A 7,768-nucleotide genomic window follows, 5' to 3' on the forward strand; every position below is an offset into this window, starting at 1 on the left:
AATCATAGAGATACATGCAGTTAAATGGGTAAATCTGTTGCGTAGTATTTAACCTGTCTCCTATTCTCCTTTCATTTCCTTGTCAAACATCTTTTTTAAGCTCAATTGATTTTCTTTCAGGAAATATGATCTTGTATGACTAAATAGTTCTTAAAGTTCTCAACACCAAAGTAGCCCCTAAACCATAAATGGAAGGGGCTTGGGGACATAGTTCCTCATCAAAATTATAAATGGAGTACCCAGAGGTTGAGGGCTACAACAAAGAGGAAAATACTCATGTAAATTCAGAAAACTGATTCTTTTTTCAATTTTCATTCTGCCTATGAATAAAATGCAACCAAACTGGAGAATCAGAATCGATAACTGACAAGCCATTTTGCATGTAGTGACCTCCTCTCCTTGTACTACAGGAAAACATTTCCACCTAGAGTCCTTTCACAGAATATCTAGGGACCAAATGAAATCAACCATAATGACTACCAGAGCCAGATAAGAATCATTTTTAATTGAAGTATCAAGCCAATTAATTTGTGACAACATCCTATCACTTCTTATTCTTGACAGGAAGTTTCAGAGGAATCAAACAGTTTTCAGGTCCATGGCACTTCAGTGTTTGGCCTCTTTTAAAATCACACTTATTAGAGGGAAAAGAAAAAAGAAAAAAATAATCTTTAGAGATGGAGTCCTAAACTGAATTTCAGGTTAAAAACCAGCCTCACTAGTTTGATTCAATCAAATGCCAGGAAACACAGTATCTCTTACACATCATATATACAGATTCTTAATACTAGCAGATCTTCCTCTGGTTTCAGAGGTGTCTTTCAGAAAAAAAAAAAAAAAATGAGCCTTTAATATGTATTTGTCTTGGTTAATTCATTTCAACAAATAAATAATTTGTGCTTATACATGCAGATAACTATATTTAGATGAGTAACATTTTGTCACATAATAACATTTCTAAAACAGTATATGTTAAGAACATAAGCCATCCTTTTTGAGATTTCAGCAGGATATGTATTCTTGCCTTCTCCACAGAGCTCTATCCAATGTAATACTTGAATGACAAACTTTATATAAATCTTCCTGGGAATCATGCTATGTGTCATTCTGGAATGAAATACATCAGTAAATCGGCCTGTTTCCAATTCCACTCAGTTACACTTATTATATAACATTAAGTTACATATTTACCTTCATCAAAAATAATAGATGCCCTACATATAAATGATAACCAGAACCACTTCAGTCATCAAGAGACAAACCATTCCATTTAAATTCTTAAGGTAAATACCTGACAGCACCTCAGGGAACATTTTACTGGTTTTCAGCAGGAAGTGCTTCATTTTTTTCTGCCTCACACTCTTATTGTACTGGAAGTATGCAGGCTACTGGATGATGAGGATAGTGCACTGAAGAACATCCCCTTCTTTTAAAATGTTAACCACCACTTCTCATATCTGAAGACTATTTTTCACTCTCAGTATGTGACCCAATAGTTCCCAAAGGCTGCATCTCAGCTTTTATTTAGTATTCCTAGAATATTCAACACCCCATCACATTTTCTGTCTTCCTTCATATTATTCTGCAAGAGGTTTAATATCACCAGTCCTGTTTGTTAACAGCCACCTTTAGAGGACTCTAAAATTGCAATACTGAGTGTAAAATGACCATATATGGCACAAACACAACACAGCACACTAAAAAAAAAATAAAATAAAAAATACATATATTGCCAGCTTCTTGATAGACATGGTGTAATCATGCCAAGCACATACAATACTCACTTTTTTATTTATGTATTTATTTATTTATTTATTTATTTGGCTTAGACACAATCATCAAACATATTCAGTGCCCACCATGCCCAAAGCAAAACCTAGCAGAAATGATTTGTGTTAGTGGCTTGAGCAAGGATTATGATAAAGACGGTGTGAAATGTGGAATGAATCAGACTTCATCAAATCATAGGAACTCCAAGGCTACTCCCCAGCACCCCTCCCGCCCCCCTAAACGAAAGCTTAACTTCACCTCCTTCCTCCCCTAATGTTCTGGCAATGACTTCCCTTCCCATCTTTATCTCTCTCTCCAAGTCTTTCAGCAGCTTTGCTCTATTCTCAGAGACAATCCCTTGGGAAAGGAAATCAGTAAAATGCTAGATGGTGAGACTTCACCACCAGGTGAAAAGAAAAGGGGAGGAAAAGAAGAGGGTGTGGTAATCTTTTCTCCACCACACCCCACCCCTGGAGTCGCGCACTCCAGTCCACTGCGGCTCGGGGGGAGCACAGCAGGTCCCCTCGCTCACCTCGGAGCAGCCTAGCCCAAAGACCAGCCATCAGGCACACTCGGCAGAAAACTTCCCTCAAAGCAGGCAGATATTCAGTGGAGGCGGGGGATATAAGGGATTAGTTCGAATACACATTCCACTAAGCTCCACCAAGCAAGACTGAAAGGCACCTTTAGATAAAGACCCCACAGACCCGCACCCTTCACTCCTTCCCACCTGGGGTATTTGTCAGAGAATTTATCAAGAACCGGCGGGAGGGGGAGAAGAGAGTGGAGAAAGAGGACATTACCTCCCGGGACTGCCCTCAGGGCGCGGGCCAGGATCGGGTCCCAGAAGTGGCTCCGGCTCAAGGCACAGCTTTCCCAAGCTCAGCCCGAATTCGGACCCGCGTCCCCGCAGCTCTGGTTACAGCCAGCAGGCGCGCCGGGACTCTGGATCAGGTCCCCCGCCCCAGACGGGCTCGCCTCCCTCTGCCGCGCCCGCTCCGCCACCCCGCGGGCACGCTAGCTCCCCGCGCTCGCCCTCCGCCTCCCGGCGCCCCCACACCCACCCGCTCCGCGGCGCCCGCTGGGAGCCTCTAGCGGAGGCGAAGGGAACCGCAGCAGACCTGCGGCGCCGGGCTCGGACGCCGGCTTCAGGGAGCCAGCCAGGCGGTGGCGTGGGCTTCGCGCGCCCCTCAATCCGCCGACCGGATGCAGCCGCCACCCCCACCTGCCCACCTGCCCACCTGCGCTAGGCTCACCTGCCACCGCGTCCTAGCGGCTCTGACCGGTGCCCACAGAGCTCTACGGCAACGAGGGGGTGGGTCTGCGGTGCTAATAAAAAAAAAAATCTGGCCGGAAACACACACACACACACACACACACACACACACACACACACACACACAAATGCACGCTGTAAATCAGCCTGGACAGACCGCTCAGCTCGATATCTATTTCCAATAGGTTCCAAAAAGTGTAAGGTCAGGACACATGCTCCGGCTTGCTGCCTCCCGTGGGAGCACCGGCGGCACCCGCCGCTACCGGACTAGCCTTCCCCAAGCCTTTCACTGGGGGTGTGCAATCTCATGGCAACGCCCAGAGACATCATCCTAACTTGCCTTAACCCCCCTGCACACACCTCCTCCCCAACATCTATTGAAGTTATTCTTCCTGGCATTCAGGCGGCGGTTTTGCTGCTTACCTTGATACGCTGTGAATTCTCTTTCCTGTCCTTAAAATCCAAAGCCAAGGCTGCGACGCTCACAAGTCCAGAGGTTTTTCCTTGACTCGCCCCCTCCCTCTGCTCTGCCGGCTTTTCCTTCCAAAGAGATCAGGATGGTGGTTAAAAGCCCTCGAACTGCAGGCGCCTCCAAATCTTCACGCCGGTGGAAACGGAGACGGGGACAACCTTACTGGCACCCGGAAGTCTCCCAGCCCCTCCTCGGTCAACTTGGCTTTCTATTTAATTTTATTTAACCCCAAAGGCCCATCAGTCAATTCCCGAGCATCAGGCAGGAAAGAAATGGATATTCTCAGTTGTGGCCGCTCCTCTGTCTTTCTCTTAATGATACCCCACCCCTTCTCTCCTCTTAATTTGGAAAATCTTCTACTCTGCTGGGATTAGGCGGGGACAAGGCGGAGAGGTGCTGTGAGAAAAAACACTCCAAAGCCAGCGTCAGAAACCCATCTCCCTGGGCAGCCCTTCCTTCGCCAAGGTGTCTGCGCTGAAACTTTGAGCTGAAGCAGCGCCGGCGGAGCGGGGCTATGCGAGCGCTGGGCGCCGGGCGGCGAACGGCAGGTGAAGAGGCTTCTAGGATGTGGCTGCAAGGAGGAGCGACACCAGGCAGGCGGCGGGCCGCGGACGGCTGTGTCCCGGCGGCCGGCTCAGCGCGCGGGCTGCGCACACGCGCGCGCGCAGCGATACGCGCACGCCCAACCCCAAGGCGGCCGCCCCAGGCTAGGGGAGAGCAAGAGGTCGGGAGGCGCAATTAGGGGCAGGGTTTCCAAGGATGAAGATGACCGGAAGACTCAATCATTCCTCACTAGTTAGCGGAATGCTGCTGGCAGGCAGTTCCACACTGCAAGTCCTCAAGTCCCTTTGGCCACCTCCTAGGTCCCTGCCCTCTCTGGGATCGCAGCTTCTCGGCTCCTTCCAAGAATCCAGTTACTCTCCCGGCACCCTGAAGGAGGTCGCGGGACTAAAGATTAACCCTGTCACCACCTCCGGGGCCACCTCCGCCTCTCCTCTCGTGGAGCATTGAAGTGGCTGCTGCAGGGAGCGGCGAAGCTCGGAGGGGCTCCCCAAAATCCTTCGAATAGAGGAGCCTGTATATCGTACCCTGGACAAAACTCCCTCTCATCCTGCCTTTCCTGCCCACTCCCTCATGTAACATTTCCCCAAGGAGCCCCTAAAGCTCGTGTAGATCTTCTCGAAAGGAGCTGGCTAGGAATTTGTGACGCCCAGCTTTTGGAACTGGACTAATTTGGGGTCTACGCTTATACTGTAAACTGGACGGTATTAGGTGAAAGACTCAACTGGAGAAAGGGGAGGGATTAGAAGTGTGGAGACCCAACCCCTTCAGCAGCCATTTCCAAGGTTTTGCACCAGGAGTAGTTGTTCAGGTCTCTGGCTAGCTGCTGTCCCAACTTCTTCCTCTTCCCTCCACAGCCAGGAAGAATTACCAAGCCGGAGAGACTTCTTTCCCAGAAGCGTCCAAGGCCCATTCACAACTCCCACGAAAAGAGCCTCCCACTGGGAGTCTGCCTTTCCCGTATGGGACTGCTGGAATTGCTCACCGAAAGTAAACTTTTGTCCTCTGGTTTTTGACCATGGTTCGCCTTTGTGCTCTGCGAGTTTGCTTGCTGACAATTAACCAGCAGAGTGTTCCTCTGCCTTCCCAAGGCTGGCTGAGGATTGCTGCGGGTTTTTGTTTCTGTTTTCACTCGGGGCTTTGCGAACCTCCACAGCTTGGGACCTGCGGGAAGAAAACAAAAAGTTGCGCAGCGTGGGGTGAGTGCGGGGTGCCTTTGCTCTGGCGCTGGGCGCGGCGCTCCGCCACGGTCTCCATCTAGGTCGCTGGAACCAGGGGCTCATGACACGCTCCGGGAGTCCGCTTCAAGTTGAAAAGTGGTAGACTTTGCCGGGAAGACAGTAGGTAAACGCTGAACGTGGAGCCCCGAAGCGCAAAAGTGAAACAATAAAATGATTCAGTGCAAAAGATGAAACGTGTTGATAAGAACTCTAGTAGCGCTTCTCACAGCGCAGAAATCTCTCCAGAGCCTTCGAAGGTGAGCATTGCCAGCGACCGGGATCTGCGGGCCGGTGGCTACAAGACAAATATCGAGTAGCAGGGATGAACCTGCATTGAATTCGGAGTGAAACGACTCTGGAGGAAGCAGAGACCAAGAGGGACTTCGGGTTTTCAGGGGGTGATGCATCGCTCAAGGCTTAGGGGACCTCTGGCAACAGCCCGCTAACTTGCGTAGGTACATAAGGCTTCGACTCACAGATCCGCACCTGGGATTCGGAGTGCGCGGACGAGAACCCGAAGCTTTCCTTCTGATGCAGTAAAGCGAAGGACTTAAAGCTAAACCGCGGAGCCTCCGTGAAGTGGACAATGAATTTGGTGGTGACGTGCTAATGGATAAAGAGGCATTTGATCGCTGCGTGTATGAATTTGCCAGCAGCGACTTTTTAGGTTTAATATCCCAAGAAGTGTCTCGGATACTGACTTTTTACACCGTTTCAGGTAGAGGACGTTCGCAGTGTTTTAGAACCTGATATAAATCTGTAAGTTGTCTGCTTGCCACAAGGTTTGATGCTTCTTTGTGTTCTCATCCTTATTCCTAATTAATAAGCAACTGTGCCTTATATTGAAGTGAAGTGGCAATAAGAATTATAATAAATTATCTCCAACAAAGGCCATCTAATTTAGGATTTCTGATTACATAAACCTATGAATTAATAGTAAAATATTGCGGCAGGCTATTGGACAAGAGTTACAGAACTATAATCAAGAGACTTGCTTGGCGAAAGAAAACTCAGAATTCAGAAGTGACTCCTCTCCAAAAAGGTTCTGACTTGAAATTGTGTCATGGTTGCTGCTAAGGTGCAGGCCACTATCTGCTACTAATACCTTACTTTAGAATAAATAAATGGGTCATTTACACATTTAATACCTAAAATGTGACTTACAGTTCTGGGAAATATTGTGGAGTCATGTACCAGCCACAGAGGAGTCTTTTCATTTCCCTCAGTTTTTTTGGCTTACAAGATATGTCGGCAGCAGTGGTAATCAGGGGTACAACATTTTTGACATTTGAACACCTTCAACAAAGTAAAAAGCCTGTGGATTTATGGACCCTCTTCAAGAAGCATTCCTTTCTCACTCTTCCGGAAAAAAATCGGTTTCCTCAGTGATGTTTGATTGTTGCAAACTGAATTCACATTTCTTATTTGTTATACAAAAAAAGGGGGAAAGGTAGGAATCACCCTGTCCCTCCCACTTTTCACACTTTGCTTTTATGGAGAAAAACAGTTGATAATAAAGGAGAGAATCAAATCTCTTCAAGGTCAGCAGATCTACCCTATTTCCTATACCCTTCATCTATCTATGTTATGGAGGAGAAATTATTGAGATTCAAAGGTACTGCCAGATCCAAGAGCCTTCCAAACCTACCCTCCCCCAAGTTAAAATAACTGCTGCATTTTTCCAGTGTTGTATATTTCTCTATATTCTTTGACAAATGAAAATCCAAGTTGGTATATATGGTGTCTCTTCCAATGGATACTCTTGTCTCTTTAGAACCTTGTTTCTCTTCAAGATAATTGTTGTATGAAATGTATATTCAGAACACTCTCTTCTTCCCTGAAGGAAGCATTTAATCTACTGGTATGTTGCTTTATTATTACAGTTATTCTTTGTTTATTGGTATGCCTTTTCCACTGCACTAAGACCTCTGAGAGCAAGGATGGTGTCATATACATTGCTGTTTCCCAACATCTAATACAGAATCTATCACAGAATAGATGCATATAATAATGATGATGATGAAAGCTCCATTTTATTTAGTAACTACTATGAGATGTGATCTCTATGTACATTTTCTGTTGATCCTCTTTACAACCCACTGATTTAAAATCTATATCCTCAAATTATAGGGAAATTAATGCTTATACAAATTTACCCAAGATCACAAAGCTATTTTGTCACATGAGTTGAGATTAGAACCTATGACTGCCTGACTCTGAAGCCTGCACTGTTAACCACTTTGCTCTATTCAAATAGGCAGGCACCACATTTTCAATTATTCAGAGTTAAAGGGAATTTACATATAATTAATACTGAATAAAAGAAAATATCAAATTTGGAATATGTTCTTTCGCTCTTATGCAATCTAATCAATATTGATTCAAGGGTAGAAATGTTGGTACAGTATAGTTCTCTTACGTTAAAATATGATACTGCCTTCTAGGCAATATTACCATTAGAATGCTGAA

The 7,768-nt window shown here is 46.2% G+C and overlaps 1 protein-coding gene across 4 annotated transcripts in view; it reads right to left on the reverse strand.

Annotated features, from left to right (window-relative positions):
* LINGO2 (leucine rich repeat and Ig domain containing 2) overlaps positions 1-4,501 on the reverse strand; it is a 1,141,972-nt gene extending 1,137,471 nt beyond the window's left edge. For 3 of the 4 annotated variants that reach the window (XM_019736291.3, XM_074330289.2, XM_019736290.3), the window contains exon 1: positions 3,470-4,501. The gene's annotated coding sequence lies outside the window, so the exon portion shown is untranslated. Of the gene's footprint in view, positions 1-2,573; positions 2,808-3,469 lie in introns of those variants that run through there. The other variant, XM_074330290.2, reaches the window with a different exon arrangement.
* Positions 4,502-7,768: the final 3,267 nt, after the last annotated feature.

This window comes from Rhinolophus sinicus, chromosome 16, assembly GCF_057876585.1.
Source record: "Rhinolophus sinicus isolate RSI-liver-muscle chromosome 16, RSI-T2T, whole genome shotgun sequence".
Classification (NCBI taxonomy): domain Eukaryota; kingdom Metazoa; phylum Chordata; class Mammalia; order Chiroptera; family Rhinolophidae; genus Rhinolophus; species Rhinolophus sinicus.